The 22,084-nt window shown below is 32.2% G+C and overlaps 1 long non-coding RNA gene across 3 annotated transcripts; it reads right to left on the minus strand.

The window, feature by feature from the left end:
• Positions 1-6,385: 6,385 nt before the first annotated feature.
• Positions 6,386-21,049, minus strand: LOC129308454 (uncharacterized). 3 transcript variants are annotated; one of them, XR_008592618.1, is made up of 15 exons: positions 20,692-21,049; positions 20,157-20,226; positions 17,864-18,096; positions 15,632-15,720; positions 14,745-14,808; positions 9,400-9,818; positions 8,690-8,805; positions 8,266-8,601; positions 7,934-8,195; positions 7,551-7,837; positions 7,290-7,478; positions 7,069-7,193; positions 6,910-6,998; positions 6,727-6,825; positions 6,386-6,635 (listed from the first exon to the last, which is right to left on the minus strand). It is a non-coding gene; the product is annotated as an uncharacterized LOC129308454 (long non-coding RNA). The 3 variants fall into 3 exon arrangements; XR_008592617.1 differs by having other exon boundaries at positions 7,284-7,478; XR_008592619.1 differs by lacking the exons at positions 14,745-14,808; positions 15,632-15,720; positions 17,864-18,096 and having other exon boundaries at positions 7,284-7,478.
• Positions 21,050-22,084: the final 1,035 nt, after the last annotated feature.

Here is a 22,084-nt window from a genome sequence, read left to right on the forward strand (position 1 = left end):
ATATCATATCATTAGACATTAGGTGCTTTTGGTTTCTTTTGATACAGTGAAAAATTGTAATAAGTTCTTTTAGTTCATTTCTTGAATTTTATTCTTCAGTTATATGGTAGAGTGTCACTGCTTTGATTTCAAAACTGGAGATAAACATTAAAATTGAAGACATGTCTGATTGTATTGTATCCTGAAAGCAGTAAGGGAGACATCGTGATAATTTATTAAAAAGCATCAATAGAAATAACCTAGATTATTGGAAATCAAATAACATCCAGATAATCTTTCCAAGTAGGGTTTCTTCTAATATATCTGGATAATTAGGAATTGACACAAAGACTTTGCTTTTTAGTACGCATTTATGCTGAAAAATTTTGTGAATGTAAATATTTTGACAAGTTTTAGTTCCATATTAATGTATTTGTATGTTTTGTTGATTTTCAATGCATTTCAAAGATATTTATTTATATTTTATAGCATTTTAAATTTCTTTTCTAGAATTTGGAATGTTTCAAGGAAGGTTGGGAAACTTTTCTCAACTCATTTAGACATTATCCTAGAAATTTTGGCCAAAAACAATTAAATACACTTATGGGTTCACTACTATAGCTTTATCAAGATCTTTATCTTTGACATTTTTTTGTATATATTTTTTTTCCTAAAACTAGATGTTTGTCATAAACCAAATTGACATATTATAGATGAAGTTTGAGGTGGGTTTTATTTGCACACTAACAAGGTTGATTTTATTTTCTTAAATTCCTTTCTTTTAGTAATTAATTGATTATTGCATATTGGTTTAGGTGGAGGGCATGGGAGTGATTTTCTTTTTTAATGGTCTGCACCATGATTTCCATTTCAGGTTCTTGATTTGAATTTAAATGACTTCAAGGGCTTTGGTTTATCAAAATGTTGCAGGTTTATTAAATTTTACGTCTAAATAGTTGCCTTAAGCTGTCCAATTAGAGAGAAAGATTATAATGCTTAGCTTCTGGTATTCTAAAATCTTCATTTTTCACAGCATCTTTATCTTGCCAGAAATCAAATAACATTAAGGGCAAGCATCTCACAGCTCTCAAGTTTGGAGGCAAGCTTTAGTTTATTGATTCTTTTAATATATTTCTTGCTTTTTTGACCAGTTTAATCTATATCCTGCTATGACTTTCTTTTCTTTATTCAATCCTTTCTTTTCTTTATTGATTCTCTCAAGTTTGGACCTCCTCGTACATGAACATCGTATTTTGTCCGAACATTTTTTTAAATTTAATAATAAATAATCAAAAAATATAAAAATAAAATTTAATCCTTTTTTAGAATTATATTTTTAAAAAAATATCTTGCTTAAATTTTTTAAAAATCTCTCTTAAATTATCCCAACCATTCAAAGATATTGGGAATCAATTTTTTGAAACTCAATTATTTTTAAATTTCTCTCCTTAAATCTTTTGTTTTTCATTTAAAAATATGTGTTTTAAAATTAGACTTTTTTTTCTCTCCCTCAATCTAATTAATAAAAAAGGCATTAAAGAATGGTTTAAAAAAACAGATACATGCAGCATCAGAACACATGAAACACATGTACACACACGCACTTTTGGCTATGCAGCAGAAAAAGAAGAAAACAGCAAAAACAGAGACACAAAAAGCAGAAACAACACCTACACGTGAGCAAAAAAACACAGCAAAAGAAGTAGCAAGCAACCATGATGCACGCACATAGACTTTCAACAGGTAGAGAGAAAACACCAGTGAAAGAGAAGCTAAACACATCAGACGCAGAAAAGACTGGACAAGAGAAAGGAAACACACGTAAGAACAGATCAGTGAGAGCAGAGGGAACCCAGATGTTCACGCAAGAGGAAGATCTCGAGCTTCAGTAATAAAAAGTAGAAATGTAGCATGCATAAAAGGTGGAGCAAGTTTGAGAGGAGAAAAAAAGAGAAGGAAGCAAAAACAGCGCATCGAAACGAGAGGCACAGACCGAGAAAGAAAACTAGACAGAAAATAGAGGAGGGACTGAAAGAAAAGAGAACACAAGAAAAAAACCAAACAAAATAGAGACAGAGAGGAGAAAGAGAGAAGATTGAAACTGGATGAGAAACAGAGGAAAGAACCGAGAAGGAGATGGAGGAAAAAAATGAAAAGAGAGAGATAGAGAGTGGGAGATGAGAAGGAGTCCAAGAGGAGACAGAAAAATGAGGAAAAAATAGAGCATGGACAACGTTCAAAAGAAAGCATGAGGAAGGAGAAAAACTGAAGGAAAAGTAGAGCATGGGAGGCAAGAATGAACGAGAAAGAGACGGAAGCAGAAAATAAAGAGAATACACAGGCGAAGAAGAAGTAGAACACATCAGACACAGAAAACCAGGTGAAGGAAGGAAAAAAAGAAGAAGAAGAAGAAAAGAAGAGGAAGATTGAGTGAGAAAGACCATAAAAAAATTGAGACAGAGAGGAAGTTGAAAGCTGCACAACATAAAAATGATCTGACTCTAACTTGGATTATGACAGTGACAATGGGTATAAGAAGTCTAGTAGAAGAGCTCACAGGAAGCAAGGGAAGTGTTCTCACTCTAACTTGGGTAACCATAATAGAAGGAAAGAGAAGAAATCCAAGAGAAAGACAAAGAAATAGTCCTCAAAATCTAGTGATGCTAGCCGAGATGAATATGATAGTATCACTGAGAAAGAGAGGAGAAAGAAGAAGAATGGATATCTAAAATCACAGGCTATTTAGGTAATATTTAAATCATGTCATCTCCTTTAATCTGTATTCATTGGTGAACATGTATGTGTATATATATATATATATTGATAGACATTAAGAGTGTGGACTAATCTAGATATATGTTTAGGCATTAAAAAATTTAGGAATTAAATATTTTTTTATGTAGAATTTAGAACATATCTGAAAGGTGTTTGACAAAATAAAAAAAAAGCCTGTGAGAATATTGTTGGTAATTAGTAGGGTGATTGTGGTTTAAAAGCCGTATCTATTATGGTTATAATCTTGCTAAAAGTTTATGCCAAATCTGGATCTTTTAGAATACATCCCCAAGTCAAAAGAATAGTAAATTGTCAAAATAGTTTATTTCTCTATTCTTTCTATTGTCTTTATTGCATGAATCGTTTAGCCAACCATAATATTATGCACCGACTATAAATGCAAATATTTTGATTATCTATCTGTCGTGTGAGATTTTAAGAATCTCCATAGGCATTTAGAATGATTTCATACCGTGTAAATCAATAAGATTTTTCAAGTATGAGAATCAATCTTATAATAAACATTTAAGTATCATGTGAGATTTTAAAAATCTTTATAGAGACTTAAATTAATCAAATCATCATATGGGATAATAGGTCCCCACAAATATCATGATTCTTAATTTGTATATATTACATAAATGAATTTTTGTAAGTAAAATAATAATTTTTTATGATTTTAATTAATTAAATTAATAAATTTGAATTATAATCACATTTTCTAATTAAATCTTTTGGTCATGTAAGATTTTTGAAACTCCTTAAACCTTTAGGATATTCATACTATCGTGTTAGTCAATAAGGCTTCACAGGTATAACGTTTAAGATTTCTATATTTAAAAACATGCGTCATATAATTATGCATTAAAATATATTTAAAGTGAATATTATTTAATCCTTTTATCGTGTGAGACTTTGAATCTCTGCAGATATTTAGGATAATCTCGTATCGTATAAATCAATAAGGTTTCGCAGATTTGAGAGCAAAACTTATATATTAAAATTAACTCTCTTTTATAATCCAAATTAATTTATTTAAGTTTCATGTGAGATTTTAAGAATTTTCGTAGAGACTTAAATTAATCACCTCATCGTGTGGGATAATAAGTCCTCACAGATATAGTGATTCTCAATTTTTATAATATAATAAATAATTTTTAAATAATCATATAATACACAAATTAGAAAATTAATTAACCAAATTAATGCATCTAAATTTTAATCATATTTATCAATTATATCTTTTAGTCATGTGAGATTTTTGAATCTTCATAGACTTTTAAGATAATCATATTATCGTATGAGTCAATAAGATTCTACAGATATAACGATTAAATTTTTAAAATATACATATAAATTATATATCAAATTAATTAAATTAAAGAATTATTTAAATTTAATTCCTTTATCGTGTGAGATTTTAGAATCTCCGTAGATATTTAGGAGAATCATATTATCGTATAAGATAATAAGGCTATGCAGGTATGATGATTAAAATTCTTTAAAAAAATGTACATACATGCTTGAATAAATTATTACTAGCATTTAAAAATAAATAAATTAAATTGCTAAACTCTTTTATTATGTGAGATTTCAAAATCTTCGCAAATATTTAGAACAATTGTATTACTGTATGAATCAATAAAGCTCTACAGGTATAGCAGTTAAAACTCCCAATCATAACACATAAAAGAAAAATTGTAAACTCTTTTCTTTCTTTATTCCAAAAATTCAAAAATTGAGAAAATAATTAAAATTAAATTACTCTTTGCAATTTAAAACACACATATCAAAATTTCAGAAATTGTTTTATTTGCAAAATGGTGAATTATTTCTAATTAATTTTTCTTCAAAAATATTTTCACCAACAAACTTTCAAGCCCGAACTACGTGAACTTTAATCCCCATCACAGGGTACGGTAGGCCTCAGAGTTAGATTCTGAGTCAAGTCCTTCCTCCCTCGTAAATAAATAAATATTTCTCACCTAATTCTTATCATTTTTATCAAACACATGAATATAAAAAAGATAATTAAAATAATTATAAAGCCATATTAATAGAGTATAATAAACTTTAGGTAACCGTTCTGACGAACAGGTGTTGTGGGATGCTTAACACCTTCCCTACACTCAACCGACTTCCGAACCTATTCTCTAATTTCGCAGATCATCCTTATCCTCCTTTTAAATAGTTTCCTGAGATTTTTCTCAAAATCTTGGTGGCGACTCCTTGTCCATTCAATTCCTGCCACAAAGGCTGGGGACCTTCACTCGCGCCCTGTCCGCATTGCATTTTTTCAGGTGCGACAGTATGACTTAGTTCATCCTCTTGCTATGTCCTCTGACTGAATTTTTGTTCTTGAATGATAGGATTGATTTAGATTTAGTGTTGCATTTTGGTATACTTTTTATGGAACAAGTAGTGATCCATTTAGTGCACAAACCAAATTTTGGCTGTGGGAGACGGTACCAATCCATTAAATATGGCTAAAGAAAGAAGTATGTTACTACATGATTCTCATGTTGGTCTATTGCATATTCATTCACTCAAATATTTATGCTTGATAAGAGATTGATTTCCCTTAATTAACACAGGGAGAGCTAACTTTGAATTTCTAAACAAGCTCAGAGTGGATTGGTGGTGCTTCCATGATGGGGACATGTATAGTCCTTGATGGGAAAACTCTCGAGGTGACTCAACATTACTAGGGGCAATGGCTTAGGTTTTTCAAATTTCTATTCCTAGAAATAGAACTCTCCAAATATGCTCGCAGATTTATTTTATTGAGTATTTGCCTGCTATCTTATTTAAGGTTTTAATATGCTTTTGGAGTCTGGGTTTGTACTATGTGTCATAGGAAGTTAATGCAAACTTAGATGAATGGGTGGCCCTTGCCAGTAAACTCTAAAAAGAGGTGACTTTTGACATTATCAAACAAGTTCACGTTAATTAAATTCTACAAGCATAATTGGTAGGTAGGAAAAGAATCATTCTCTTCTAATAAATATGGCCAAGTCTCAAATTATTGTACAATTTTGAGTTACTATTTGCCATTTCAAATGGGATCATAATACTTTATAATGAATGTTTTGGATGGGGTAAGAGGGAACCTCAAGAATCATTAGAACTTAAAGTTTGATGAAATGTTGGCCATTAAAATTGGGTATTTTTTTGGTAATACTAGATTCACTACTATATGAATTATGCATATTTGACTGTTATTTTCCTATATATTTGACGATTAAAAACCGTCAAATAAGACCCCGTCATTTATGGAGCTCTATATACTTGATGGTTATTTTAACTATCAAATATGTGATATTATACTTGACGATTCTAAATAACCGTCAAGTATAAGGTATAAAAACTTGCTTTGACTAAAAAGTAAGGTCATATTTGACAATTATATGTGAGAACCGTGAAATATATATATATATATATATATTTCACGGTTATATTAGATAACCATCAAATATGTTGTAAAATTTTCTTTTATATGGAAGCTGCGTTTAAGCATCCCCCTGCAACATAATTGACATTTCATAATCCAGACAATCTAGCAAATATATATTATCATCAGCAACATTCTTTCAGAATTAAAAGAACATATACATATATGTATATACACATACATAGTACACATTAATTATAAACAAAAAAGTTGCAAATCTTAATCCTAAATCACAATTCTATCCTAAAAAATGAAACAATAATTCTATCCTAAGCCACATTCTTTTTGCCTTCAAGCTAGACCAAATGTGCACTCACTAAATGCATGAATTTTTCATGATCCATAGTTGAAACATATGTTGGCACCACTCTTCCACAACTTCATTGATGTGAGCATCCCCAAATTCTTCACAATAAGCGTTATCATAATACTACAATTTAAATTATAACCATATCAAAGTTAATTAGCTAACTAATGAAATTTTGCCATATATAAAACATATATTTAAATTAAATATGAACCTTGGTAGGGATTGAAGTCTTGGTGTGAGTGATGATGTCCTTAATGAATCTCATCATGCAATATCCATAGTCCACTAAATCTAGTCTTTGACGCGAGTACTTTAAAAGCAAAACAAACAAAATATATTAAATTATTGAATAATTGTTAATAAATACTTGAAAAATTAATGTTTAAACACATACCCTTATTATTGTCCATGTGAACAACTGGTCAAATGGTTTGACCCTAAGGACAGTTAAAGATTCATACGTGTAGTAAAAAAAACACAGCCCTAAAAACATAGAAGTTGGTAAGTTTGAAATATCAAAAAACACAAGTATGAACTTAATTAATGTGCTTACTTGTTGATTAATTCCGTCATATTTTTGTGATTATCTAGTTGTCCGCCAGCAGAACATAAGTAATAGATGGCAATTTCTTATATTTTTCTTCAGCCGAATTGAGGGCAATTAGCATCCAATGATCCCTAAAATAATTAACAATTGTAAAGAATATATAATAAATTGAAATAGTTAATAAAATTGAGAAAACACATTAAATATAACAAATAACTAACCCTTACACGTAAGGTATCAAGAATAACCTCCCCCTTTTTTTAGTAGTCCTGGCTTTGAATGAATCACACAGCCGCTTTGCTTGATCTTCATGATCAGAGTCCCGAATGTCACAAAAAGCAGTAATGTCATAAGGACAAATGAAGGTGAACATCCTAGTAAGGTTGTGGGGCACGACGATTGTAAGATAGAGAAACCTAAAATTAATAAATCAAACAGATTAGTATATATTTATAAAAATAATGACCACTTTTATACAAAAGAAGTACCTTAAATAAAAATCCATGACGGTCATGCTAATCATGCCATAGTGGAGTACTTCATCTATGACTTCGAGCGTTATGTGATTAATATAATCTTTGTCATACATGCCATGCTCAAATGGGACGTCTACAGCAATAAAATCATGAATACTCCTTTGCATGTCTGCATATACCCCTAGTGAAGTCAGGAATTTATGTGACAATTGAGGCTCCATCTTTTGAAGCAGGGGAGGTGCGATAATCTTTGAATCATGGCCAGTTGATTGTTTACTGAGGAAGTCTTTTTCCTTGGACTATATACCAAAGATAGTTAGAGATCAAAAGTTATTATATAGATACCTTATCTTTGTTTGAGATCAGCTTTATAAATTGTGTGTGTGTGTGTGTACCTTATCTTTGTTAGATATCGGCCTTTATCAGGGCAGTGGGCCATGCAACAAAGGTGCCCAATGCATCTCCTACAGTCATCACATCCTCCGTAGGAATGGGCAACTGATAGTTGTCGTCCAAAGAAACTTTTAGACAAACTCATACGTGGCGTAGAAGAATTGGCACATTATGTATAGTGCCCTCAGGAACATTATACATTATACCAATTGCAACCACACAGCGATCTGGACTGTTTGTCAAAAACTCACATTCGGCTTCACCCTAAAGCAATGGAAACATTTATAATTTATTAATACAAAAATGAATATAACTAAAAAAATATTAAGATTACCTCAGGAAGGTTTGGATAAGAAGGCTGAGTTACGTTGCAACTGTCTCTCTTACTATTAGGACTAATTTCCACATGAGTGGATGTCTTTCCTTGGGACGTGAGCAACACATCAACAAACTGATGTAGCCTATCAACCTCATCTTTTAGTGTATTAAACTTAGCTGAAGAAGGCATTGCACCTTTTGATGGCTTTGTAGTCCCAAATACTTGCTTCTTGATAATGCTAAAACCAACACCCTTAACACGTTCGGGGTGGTCAGGATTATCCAATGCCTAACCCAAGATATCTTCATCCTCCGGATGCTCACCCTTTGAGACTTCATCTAAGATAGCAGCCTATGTGACACAAATTGAAAAACTTAAATTATTTGTTTGAATGAAAAAATTAAATTTATTATGTCAAATTAATAATATTGATACTTACACATTTATTAACTATCTCCTGAACATGCTCATCTGTAATGTCTCTTTGTTAGTTCAGCCTTCTATAAAAAGATCATGGCAGGATATGCTACTAACTCCTGTGCCTTCTCGCTCAATCTGTGCATGTCAATAGCAAAAAAATTAGCAACTAGCAAATAGAACAAATAAATGTGGAGTAATTTTAAAATTAATAAATATTAGTAATTAATAAATACCATCTTTTTTTCTATGCCTAAATACCCCACACGCCCTTTCTTAAAAGGATATAGATTTTTCTTAACCAACTCCTAATTTTGTTGGCTCAATTGCTGTGAAAAAAATTAAAATTAATTAAACTTATAATATAGCATAATATTATTAGAAAATTAAAATCAATTGGTAAAGTAAAATCACTTGAAATTCCATTTGAAAATGAGATACAACAAACTTATCCCATTGTTATTGGGTTACTAAAGGTTTAATTAAAGTAGGGACCTTGGAATTAATGTTACTACACACTCTTTCAATATATTTTGATCTCACAAAATATAAAAAAAAATGCATTGCTCTCCCAGCTATTTGGAGGACATACTTCCTTGGACTAGCATCAATTATAAATGCTGACTGTAAAATATTAGCATGTTATTAGTAAATTGATAAACTATTATAGACACAACAGTCATATAATGGTAAGTTAACAAATAAATCTCTACTTGTTTGCAAATATACTACCTCGTAGATGATCTGCCTTCTTTTAATTTCTGAGTGTGATAGGCACATTTACTTTTGCAACAGCTTCAATATAGCTAATGAATTTATCTTTATTGTCCTTAATCAATTGCCCTTTAGCATTCCATTGGAGGGGATATTTTTGTCCAGCTATCCTCCGTCTATTCACTTTTGTCATCAACATTAAGCACTTTCTAATCTCAGTTGCCTCCTCCTGAAGTAGATTATCATTCATTGTCAGACTAGGAGCAACACTGGAAGCATCACCATTAGCTACATCATCAGGGCCACTGCTGGGGTCGACATTGGGGCCACCGCTGGGATCGACGCTAGGACCATTGCTAGGGTTAATGCTGGGGCCACCCCTGAGAACATTAAGGTCATTATGACCTTTGCGTTTACCTTTCTTAAGAGCCAGTTACCTATAAAATGCAAGAACATATATAATTAGAAAATCAATGGACACATGAAATAATTATTTATAAAATAAACCAAACATACATGTAACAGTTATTTAGAAAATAGAAGACCATATGCGATAATTAAATAAACACAAGTAATTTTTATTTGGTAAAAACACACATGTTTAAGTTGGTCTTTTTTTTCTTGTCTTCTTTTAATCTTTTCCTTGCTTACTCTAGTCTCAAATCCTTTTTCCTCTCTTTGATATCTAAATATCTTCAGTATGATCATTTCTTATATAGAATGCATCACCTTCAGTGAAATTACTTTCAAGCAACGTTCCTAAAAATGGATCATCCTCAAAAACAGTATCATCCATGTCTTTAATGAATTTATTTGTCAATAAAACAATGGACCAATTAGTTTTAGCAGGATCAGAAATATAGAACACTTGTCGGGCCTGCGAAGCAAGGATGAAAGGCTCATCTTTATACTCTTCTTTGTTCAGATTCACCTGTATCAACCCTGAGTTATCATCAATTAAAAAGTCATTTTTATGGTCAACTTACTTGCAATCGAAGACCAGAATTTGAAATTTTACATAATCTAACTCCCAAATGTGCTCAATTACCCTAAAATATGACATATTTGCGTATATTGGGTTGTTGTCTTTAGAGCTAGTTACATGCATCGCATGAGCAATAAGAGTGTCACCACTATTTTGCATTGTGCTTCGACTATCTTGCTCTTTAGTATAGAAGGTGTATCCATTGATAAGATAGCCAACATAAGAAGCTGCTTGCTTGCTCAGACCTCTAGCCAACCATCTTATTTTTTCAGGAACAGAATCAAGATTCATGTTGAAATTATCACGAATATGGTTTTTTAGCCAATGTGCAAATTGCTTATTATGTTCTTTCGCATACCAAGTTTCACCTCTATTGGAATTATCCTTCTTAAGCTCATCCAAGTGCTTGTCTGCAAATTCTTGAACCTCTTCTGAGTTATGCAATATATAAAGATGTGCTTGATCCTACTGTAAATTTAAGACAGTAACTATATTCTTTCCTATTATCCCTTCCCCACCTTTCCTTCCCATATGCCAAGACACTGGTAGCCCAATATAATTGACATTTTTAAATATTCAATATAAAATTCAACCCCTTCTTCATTGATATACCATTCAACAATGCAACCCTCAGGTTGACTACAATTTTTGACATATCCTTTTAATATCTTCATATAATGCTCCACAGGATACATCCATTTTAAATAAGCCAGGCCATACATTTGTACCTCCTTCACTGAGTGAATAGTTAAGTGAATCATTATGTCAAAGAAAGCAGGTGGGAAATACATCTCTAGCTCATACAATGCTTTTACAATTCAGCTTTATAACTTCGACAATTTGTTGGGATTAATAACTTTACTACAAATGGATTTAAAGAAGAAACATAATTTTACGATTATGTCTCGCACCTTATTAGGTAGAATAGAACGTATCGCTACTGGAATAAAATTTTCCATCAAAACATAATAGTCGTGAGATTTTAAACCCTTCAGCTTTAGGTCTTTCATTAACATAAGGTTTTTAATGTTTGATGAGTAACCTTCTGAAACTCTAACTGCAGCAAGAAACTCATAGAAAGAAATTTTTTCTTTTCTAGGTAATGTGTGAGCTGCTGGACGAAGAAAGGTGCAACTCCCCTTCTCCTCTGGTGCTAAGTCTTCCCTTATCCCCATAGAAAACATGTCTAACCTTGCATTGATGCTATTTTTAGTCTTTCTAGGAATATGGAGTAACGTACCAACAATACTATCACAAATATTTTTTTCGATGTGTATCACATCAAGAAAATGCCTAACATACAAGACCTTCCAATATGGTAACTTGAAAAAAATAGACCTTTTCTTCCACCCACTTGTCCCAAGGTGCTTTGAAAGAGGTTTCCCAAAATCGATATACAAATCCTTATCCTTTTCAAACAATTGGTCACTAGTCAATATTAAAGGCGGGCCACATTCTTCTGAATTTCCATTAAAACATTTCTTCAATTTTCAATAATAATGACTTGGATGCAACCACTTGTGATGCCCCATATAAGCATTCTTCATACCATGCTCCAACCTAATTGAATCTGTGTTTTCTTCACAAATAGGGTATTCAAGTTTTCCTTTTATACTGTACCCTGATAAATTACGGTACGCTAGAAAGTCATTTATGGTACCAAATAACAAAGCTCTCAAATTAAATTTTTCTTCCCTATACCCATCATACACCTCAACCCCTATCTCCCACAATAAATTGAAGTCTTCAAGTAGAGGAGTTAAATACACGTCTATGTCATTTTCTGGTTGTTTTGGCCCTAAAATTAGCATGGATAGCATCATGTATTTGTGTTTCATGCATAACCATGGAGGTAAATTGTAAATTATCAAAATCACTGGCCAAGTGCGATGGGTACTACTTTGGAGCCCATGCAGATTCATTCCATCTGTACATAATGCAAGGCATAAGTTCCTTGATTCTTATCTAAATTCAGGGTACTCATAATCAATCATTCCCTATCGGGGAGAGTCAGTAGGATGCGATAGTTTTTCATCTTTAATCCTCTCATCTGTATGTCACGTTAAATTTTTTGCATCTTCTTTGCTACTATACAATCGTCTAAATCTAGGCACAATAGGAAAATACTACAATGCCTTCTCCGGACTTTTCCTATTATCTTTGAAGCGTGATGCTTTACATTTTGGATACTTAGTTAATGATTCATATTCATTTCTAAATAATATACAATCATTTGGGCAAGCATAAATTTTCTCATAGCTCATGCCAATAGCACATAACATTTATTTTGCTTGATACGTGTTAATAGGAAGCTCGTTCACTTTAGGTAGCATCACTTTAAGAAGTGCAAGCAATTCACTAAAGCTCTTATTACTCCAATCGCTACTCACTTTCAAGTTGTACAAACTTAACACCCCTGACAATAATGTGAACTCAGCACAACCACTATACAAAGGCTTTTCCATATTACTTTTTAATCTCTCAAGCATTTGAGGACAATCCTTTAATTCCTCTTCAATTACCCTGGCCATCTCTTCAAGATGGTCTTCCTTATTAGCCTCATATGTACTTGTATCAAAATCATGTGACAAGTAGCTCTTACTATAACCCCAGCTCGCATTTCTTGTCTCTCTATATTTGTGCCAATACTTATAACTCTAATTAATTCTATAACATACTAAATGATCTTCTAATTTAGACGCACAAACCCGCTTCATCAGATAACATTTTACACAAGGGCACACCATACTAGTATGATCGTTTGTGTGCTTAAGTGCAAACTTAAACTCTTTTACCCCATTCAAATATTCCTTCGTTAATCGATTGGAAGACATCCATTCCTTGGTCATCTTCTAGATCTAGAAAGAATCACTTTGAGAAAAAATATGATTAGTGACTCATTGATATTAGGTCTTTGTAACACTTGCCCCGAGTGTTATCCAAAAATTACACAATTCAAATAAACTAAGTGTGGTTAAGGAATAAATCCTAAAACCAACTTAGGAAACAAATCATTTAAATCACTAAGCAAATACACAATTGAAAAGTAAACATTTAAAGCCTTTAAAAAAAATTTATAGGTTCTACCTATAGCACGCGGAAGTAAGGTAGACGAAAGTGAAATAAAAAGATGCTGTCATGATAGCATTAAATTACTGTCATGATAGCCCTCCTGGGCCAATTTCCGGGAGGCACCGTTTCATCATTCGACCTTCGATCGAAGTGATTTTAAAGCTCACACGTCACATTCAAAGAGTACTATAAGTATACTAAATTTCAAAAAGATCCAACGGTCGGATTGAAAATTAGACATGTTAAAAAATTGGTTATTTTTGCTGTCATGACAGCTAAAAAGCTGTCATGACAACATTTCCAGACCAACTTTCGGAGTGCACCATTTCATCATCTGACCTCTGATCGGAGTGATTCTAAAGCCCACATGTCACTTTTAAAGAATACTATTAGCATACTAAATTTTGAAAAGATCCAACGGATGGATTGAATTTTGTGCAGGTTACAACATCAACACTGTAGCTGTCATGACAGCAATTTAATGCTGTCATGACAGCACCTCCAGACCAAATTCCGGAGTGTGTCGTTTCTCCGTTCGATATCCGATTGACGTGATTCTAAAGCCCACACAAAGCTTATAAATGGTTTTACTTGTGACCCAAATTTTAGAGAAACCCAACGGTCGGATTAAGATTTGGACACCCGGATGTAAAAGTGCAGCTTTTTAGTAAAAACCATTTTCAAAATTGTCCAAATCTCATCCTAATGGTCACAAACCTGTGGGAACACTTTGGACACGTCAAATAAGACTAAAAAAACTTGATAGAACATTCAAATGATGGAAAACCCCCATACATCAAAATTTGACCACCCGGGTGCCATTTTCCAAAATGGACCCTAAACCCCCAAAATGCACAAATCATACAAGAGTGGTCACAAATCAATCCAAATACCATGTATTTATATAAATACATATGCTAAACATTTTCACTTGGCTCAGAGCTCCTTGTGGGGCCCACGGACCCACTCTCTCTATCCAAGATGTTTGTTTGCCCATAGCACACCATTTGCAATGCAACCACTTTGCAATTGCTTATAGAATGACACACACACACACACACATATATATATATATTAAAATAAAGATCTGCTTGTAATAGAAACTTGGTCTACTAAGTAAATCCATCAAAACCACACACTATAACCAAGTTTCCTAGCCACAAGTCTACAAACAGACAAAAATTCATGCACAAGCACACAATCCACACATATTCACACACACACACATAATCATATCCTACTGACACCCTAATCTTAAATACATTACAATATATTTTCTCAAAAGAAAGGGGTTGCAGTTCTTTACAAATCACAAGTAAACCCCTAGCATTGGTCATTTCCCCGTCCATCACTGGATCCTTCGCCTGGACCTAGAATATTGAAAAGAAAGGGGTGAGACAACCATAGTCTCAGTAACAGTGAAATCTACATTGATTATTACAAAGTAAACCATAATCAAATAAACGAATAATAAATTCAATATAGTATATAATTTAGCCATTTAAAATGCATGAATGCATGACCTAGGCCGATATAGCCTTTCATGACCAACAGAATGCCACCTGGCACTCTTTAACTCGTAGGTAAACCTTATACCTACTTGTACCTCCACAGGCACAAAATATAATCTAAGGCATGATATAATCCACCGAACCTCCTATGCCCCTTCGACGTGAATCCTAAGCAGTTGAAGCTAACTCCCTCCTAGAGCCAGCCTAACTTACTTTCCATGTGAGGGCTACCTTGGCCTAGGCACTCAACCTCACACTTCATATGTTGGATTCCCTCTCCCACTGAGAGGTGTCGAACTCTCAATACACTAACCACTTTAGTGTATTGAGCCCACAATACGTAAGACAACACTGAGTACTGACAGTGTGCCATAGAATATCAAAAATCCACACCTTCTCATTGGTGAACTCCCACTGAGATCATGCCTTTTACTCTTGTCTACCTTTCCTGAGTATTGACCATTCAACACTCTAAAGTAGTATAATATTTATAAATCTCATTTCCATAAAAACATTGTTATTAAACAATTAGAAAACATATTTGCACTATAATCAAAGTAGTACCCCATAACCCCTTATAAAACACACTTAATCTTTTAAAACATGTAATGCATGATAACTAGTAATATTTATTCAAAAATAACTAAAACAAAGTAATAAGAAATATAAATTTCCCTGTTACCTCAACCCTTTGGTACCAAAAGGGTTCCCCTTGTACAAAATAGGGCTCGGCTTGTTCCTTACTTCTCAATAAGTTTCACCAATAATTTCCTACAACATATAAGTGATCCACATCACTTATCATGACAAATAGTATTAATGAAGACTATAACTCATACCACACAACTTGGGTCAATGAGTCATAATCCACCCTAATGGTCCATATATTAAACCAAACATTCACATAGTATCACTTAACCACCAAAATCATTTATTAGCCATCATTAGGCTAATTTTCAATTTATATAATTTTTTATCAATTAAAAACCTTCACTTAGTGTCACCAGCTTTCACCATTAGCCCTTATAATGAAAACCAAACCTTAATTTAAATCTTATTGATCTCAAATAGAAAAATTATAACTAAATCAATAAGCTTAAACCATTGAAGAGCAAAAACCCAATTTCTCAAGGTTTATTTTGTGCCCAAAACACCTCTTTTCATCCAATTATCCACTCAAAACATTAGATCACTATATAGAAACTCAAAACATGCTCCCTAGGATCCAAAGAAACAAAAGCTTACAAGAATAAAGCCTTTGAGATCAAAATCCAAAAATATCCTCTTCCAAAAATTGAAAAAAATCAAGAGAAAGGGAAGAGGATTGAAGTAGGGAGTTTACCTATCGTGTAGCCGAGCTCGCAACGGTCGCAAAGACTCCTAGATCCGAACCTAACTCCCTCTCTTTCTCCTTTCTTCTTCCTCTCTCTCTCTCTCTCTCACGCGTTTCCTTTCCTTTCCTTGTTTTCTTTTCTACGTTTCTGGTCTGTTTTGCTCTTTAAAACTAATGCTAAAACATTTTGGGGTAAATTACAAGAAAGGGCCCAACATTTTTTTATTATTGCACAAAAGCCCAGGTCAACTTTGGTAATTTTTCCCATAGTTAAAAATCAAATAAAACTAAACTTTTACTTAGTAAAATTCAAACTCTAGACCTCTATCAAATTATTCTAAATTTTAATTTAATTATAGATATTTTCTTTTATTTTATTTTTATAAATTCGAGTCTTAAAATTTCGGGATGTTACAGTCTTCATCAATCAAATAATGAATCATGAGTCACATGCTTTCACACATAATTCCTCAATAAACTTTATTGATTACAAGTATGAAAACTAATTTGAAGAACTTAGTTTTAGTAAAAATTTTACTATCTACTAATAAGTAATAAAACTTCATAACTTATAATCTAATTCATTCCTACTTAGTTAGGTAACAACAAAATTCACAAAAACACAATTCCAATGATTTGAAACTTAATAAAGCCACAAATTTTATTACTATTTAATAAAATTTCGACAGCATAACAACTTATAATTGGAAGTTTCTTGGGCATTTTACCCCCTCTTTGAATTAAATTCAATCCTTGTATAGTTTAATCAAACTTAATTCAATAGCAAGAAGTTAATTTCTTTAACATTAACTAAAAAAATAAATGTGAAATATTTTTATTCTCTTAGTCGATGGTTAAGCCAAAAAAATGCCAAACAACTAGCTAGTGTCATGTGCACAAGCATGCATTTTTCTATTATACTTTTGGATTCCAATAGCAGTAAATCAAAATATATCTATACCCAATGGAATACTTCAAGAACAATATCCTCTCTATTTTTTTTCTTCTTTTCAACGAATCTTGATTTTTATCTTGACATAGGAATTAAAGAACTACCAAATAATGATATCTCATCTTTGGATTCTAATAATAGTTGATATATAAGCTACATTCATAGATATGCCTTAAAAGAGATGCTCTAAATAAACGTTAATTTTGATATATATATATATATATATATAGATTCATAGATATATAGGCTATATTCAGACCCCTCATCTTTAGACTCTACCCAAAAATCTAGCTCTTACACCAATAAGGAACATGTACTAGGACTAATTTTGAAAGAGATGCTCTAATTAGGTATAATAATTATTATTCCAATTTAATTCTTTTGGCTAAGAGTGCTTGGGTGATTTTCAATTTCTTAGAGGCATTCTGTCAAGCACCTTGCATACATCCATGGAAAGAAAAGCAAACAACATCAACATGCTTTCATTGAGCACCCAGCCACAGTAGAAAATGATCAATGTAAAGCAAGCAATCCAGTACAAGTATAAATCACAGACTATAGCTACCATAGTTACCAATTCGAACCTCAAGCATTTGAATAAAAAAAGAGAATGAACAGCTTAAACATACTTGAGAATTTCTTTAGTCAATGCAGAATGAAATTGTAGAACAGAATAGCTCGAATAGATTCCACCAAGTTGTTAGAGCAAGAGCATAAGAATGCTCTAATTCTTCACAGAGCAATAGCCCGACCGCTTGCAAAGGCTCTGATTCTTCACTAAGCTCTGATTATGGAGGCAATTATGTGCTCAAAGAAGCTAGGGCATGACGATGGATAATGGGATCTTCACAAATCAATGCTTCTAGACAAGTCAAAGTAGTAGAGACATTTAGGTAGAGAAGAAGTTTCAGAGAGATTCAAAATTTCCAGGCATGTTTGGTTTAGCTCTCTCTATAGAGCAACGTGAGATATGAAGAAGGCGAAGGCAATCTTAAATTGCATAAGTTTGACGGTTATCAAGGTTAATCATCAAATATTGTCTGACTATATTTGATGGTTAACTACTTAACCATCAAACTTATATAAAAAAATTTCTAAAAATTCCCTAATTTAAATATTATATTTTAAGTTTAGTGGTTTTATATATAATTGTTAAATATATTGATTTATATATTTGATGATTTTTGTTGAAACCATCAAATATTGGTTTTCCCAGTTTCTGCCTTTCCTTATGTAATGAATTTTTCAATAACTGTCAAATATATATACATCAAATACCCGTAATTCTGTAGTAGTGATTATGGCAACACATGCTTATAAAATTTTGGAGGGTTTAGTGTTTAGGGTTTAAGGTATCTCTTGCAAGTGTACACCCATCATCCAGGAAACATTATGCATTTGATCAATGTGGCATTTTGCATGTGAACCTTTTAACTTTTTCAAGTACTTAAAGGCTAAATTTCAAACATTTGAACATAAAATAAGATATCAAATGGCAGGAAACCCAAATGAAAAATAGATTGGTTGAATATGACATGCTTGAAAGGTGGCAATTTCATGCAAACTACGTATATATTTATTCGTTTAATTTCAATGAACAATTAGAACTCAATTGTCACACCCCGAACTTTCAAAGTGTGATAAGCTGAAATACAAAAAAACTCATATTCCTTAAACCTAAAACATTAACCCATCTAACATATTAATTATAATTTTTTCATACAATTGTCATTTATATTAAGCCATTGTTAATAGGAACAAAATACTTAAGCTTGCTATAGAAATTTTGGCACAATTTTTGCTGTAAGTTAGACATTCCCAAAATCTCTACAACCTGTTAAAAAGAACATCCAAACAGCACTTGGAGTTCTATTTTGATACAATATATATATATATATATATATGCAAACCAAAATAATTTAACTAAGGATCCTACCTATATGATTCCTGGAGTAACTCTATAAAAAATAAAATGCTTAAATATTTACATTAATTCACAACGTAATTTGAGCAACAAAATGCTTCTCGTCTCAAGTAGTCCCACGAGGTTTGCTGAAAAGCAAGTCCATTTCTACTATCTAAATACCAAAAATTTTTCCAGTAGACAACACTCCCAAATAATAATAAATGAAAATGATAATCATAAACATATATAATAGGAAACAAGAGGCCAATCTATTTACTGATGGTATTAGAAGATAACAACACAATTTATCTTTGATAATTGAGTAACAAAAATAGAAAAGAGAGAATAGAGAATCATAATCAATAAGTTAGGAATATATTTTTTATATAAAATAAATCATAAGAATACAATTCTTAAGAGCAAAAATATAACCAAGAAAATTTATTTTCTGCTAAGACCTGAACAGAATGAATAATAGGTATAGACACATAGTCCATGAGGGTAAGTAACATTTAGTGTGGCTAAAAGCCATGAAAAATAGGCATGGATCATATCCATTAGATTACATCCTTCCTTCCACATGTGTTGGCCGATACATGGGGCTAGCACCTTCAAAGTACCTTGCTAGCTAGATATACCCTGGTGTGTTAAGGGTTAATGAAATTATTGTTAACAACCAGCATTCTTTATTCAGTTATATAAAACATTTATGTCATACATGAAGTCCAGAAATCCTTATAGTTCAAAATTTTCCTTTAATTATGAAGTACAAATAACCTTTTTACCTATAATTTATCCAATCCATGCATATGTAATATTAAAAAAAATAAGATACCATGAGAATGCCTACATAATTAAAGTTGAATAATAAATAAGCCAATTACATATAAATTAGCTTAACCATAAGATACAATTAAAAAAATACGTCTAGAACAATTAAAGTAAGTAAATAAAAAAATAAATAAGGTAAGAGAAAGATCGTTACTTCTATTTACTGGGGAATGCTATTTACTTACCTAATATATCACCAAGTTCATAAAATTCCTTTCTTACAACTTCAATCAAGCTTCTCTTCTTCTGAAGTCCCTATTAGATATAATAAAATTTTAATAAACTTTTTACAAACACCTAACATGCATAAATTTTCAAATCAATCAATTAAACTTCTTAACCTTCATTCTCTTGCCCCAACAATTCCAACATCAATATTATATTGTACAAATCAAACTCTCCATAAAAAATAAAAAAATCAACTTAAACCCAAAGAAAGCAACTTTAAATTCCTTTCCTTACGGTAACAAATACATAAGTTAAATTGCCTATATATATATATATATATATATGCTGTTAAAGTTGAATTTCAGCTTTAATAAACCATATCTACTCTCTCACTCAACAATAACAGAACAAAGAGGGAGAATTATAATCTATTACTACCCACACAATATGCACAGCCACATAACCATTGCTAGAAAGGGAAATGATGAGATTTTAGTTTACTAAAGAGTAAAGGAGACATGAAGGAAGGATTTGAAGCTCTTCCTCACTCACCCAAGACAGTACCGTTAAGAAGAAATGAGAAGAGGAAGAGGTTTTCGACCACAGCAACAAAAGGGAAGGCAGAAGAGAGGACCAACGACTAATTAATGGAAAGAATATGGAGAAGACCACACGATCGAACTTCCATGGTAGCAACGGATGTCCTACAGCCCACGCTTATGATGACGACAGTGACGATGAACCAAGAAGGAAGAGAGGCCATCGTGGAACCAAGGAAAAACACTAGATAAGGATGACGGGAGAGGAAGATTCTGGCGTACCCACTGTCACCGGTAGCAAGGATCAGTAGCGAAAGGAAGAACGGGAGACGAATGTCGGTGAAGACTTGAAGTGCGCATGCGCGCGCGCGCTCTCTCTCTCTCTCTCTCTCTCTCTCTCTCTCTCTCTCTCTCTCTCTCTCTCAACAAAAATGAAAATGGGGAAGGATGAAGAAATAAAGACATTTGATATCTCTTTCTATTTTTTTTAATGGCATTCTGGTAATTTTTCAAGCCAAAACAGAATTTAAAAAAAAGAATTGCATCTTCTAGCACCAAGGATCAAACAAGGGACCTAAAGGAGTGGACTAGAACTTCCACTAAGCCACCCCTTCATCTTGTTTAAAGTTATCCTAAAATTAACAAAATATAACTATTTTACCCACAATTTTATTTATTTATTTATTTAAATTTTCATGTTATTATATCAATCCTCCTGCATAGCGAAGTTTGTCTTCAAATGTTATTTTATATTGATTTTTACATATAAGTTATTAGAATATTTACATAATGAGTCTCATGGCTTCTTACTCAATTATTTTCAATATTAATTCATGGAGTTAATTTTTTGCTTTTTTTTAAGAAAAATTTTGCATAATTTCCCTTTTTCTAAAGAATTAAAAGTTCCAAGTAACCGTTGCATTACTTGCAACCAAATATAGGACATTGTGATCTGTCAATAAACAGGGGCTGAATGTGCCTCAATTGATTAATGTAAAAATAGAAAAACTAAGCTCAAATGGCTTGGCCATTGTAAACATCAATCAAGAGGTTGTAGAGGATATCAATCTGGGCATGTGGGGAACTCTAATTGATTGGCTTGTGAAGGTTAATTCCTTTGCCGTGTTTATTATTATACTTGAAGACATATTTAGCTTTATCTTTTCATTTATTTTCAATATATTTAATTTTGCTCATACTATTCAATACAACTATTGAAGATTTAATGGTGGGAGAAAAGGCTTAAAAAGTACATATGGTAAGCTAAAGGTGAACTTATTTGCTCTCTTATTGATGATATGACATGAGCATAAACAAAATTAATTCTTAATTTTTTGTACTACTGCATGATGGCATGCTTTATAATAGACAAAATTAACAACTTTTCTCTTTAAAAGTGTTTTGTT

Source organism: Prosopis cineraria, unplaced genomic scaffold (genome assembly GCF_029017545.1).
Source record: "Prosopis cineraria cultivar Desert tree isolate PC_DT_omini unplaced genomic scaffold, ASM2901754v1 PC4, whole genome shotgun sequence".
Classification (NCBI taxonomy): domain Eukaryota; kingdom Viridiplantae; phylum Streptophyta; class Magnoliopsida; order Fabales; family Fabaceae; genus Prosopis; species Prosopis cineraria.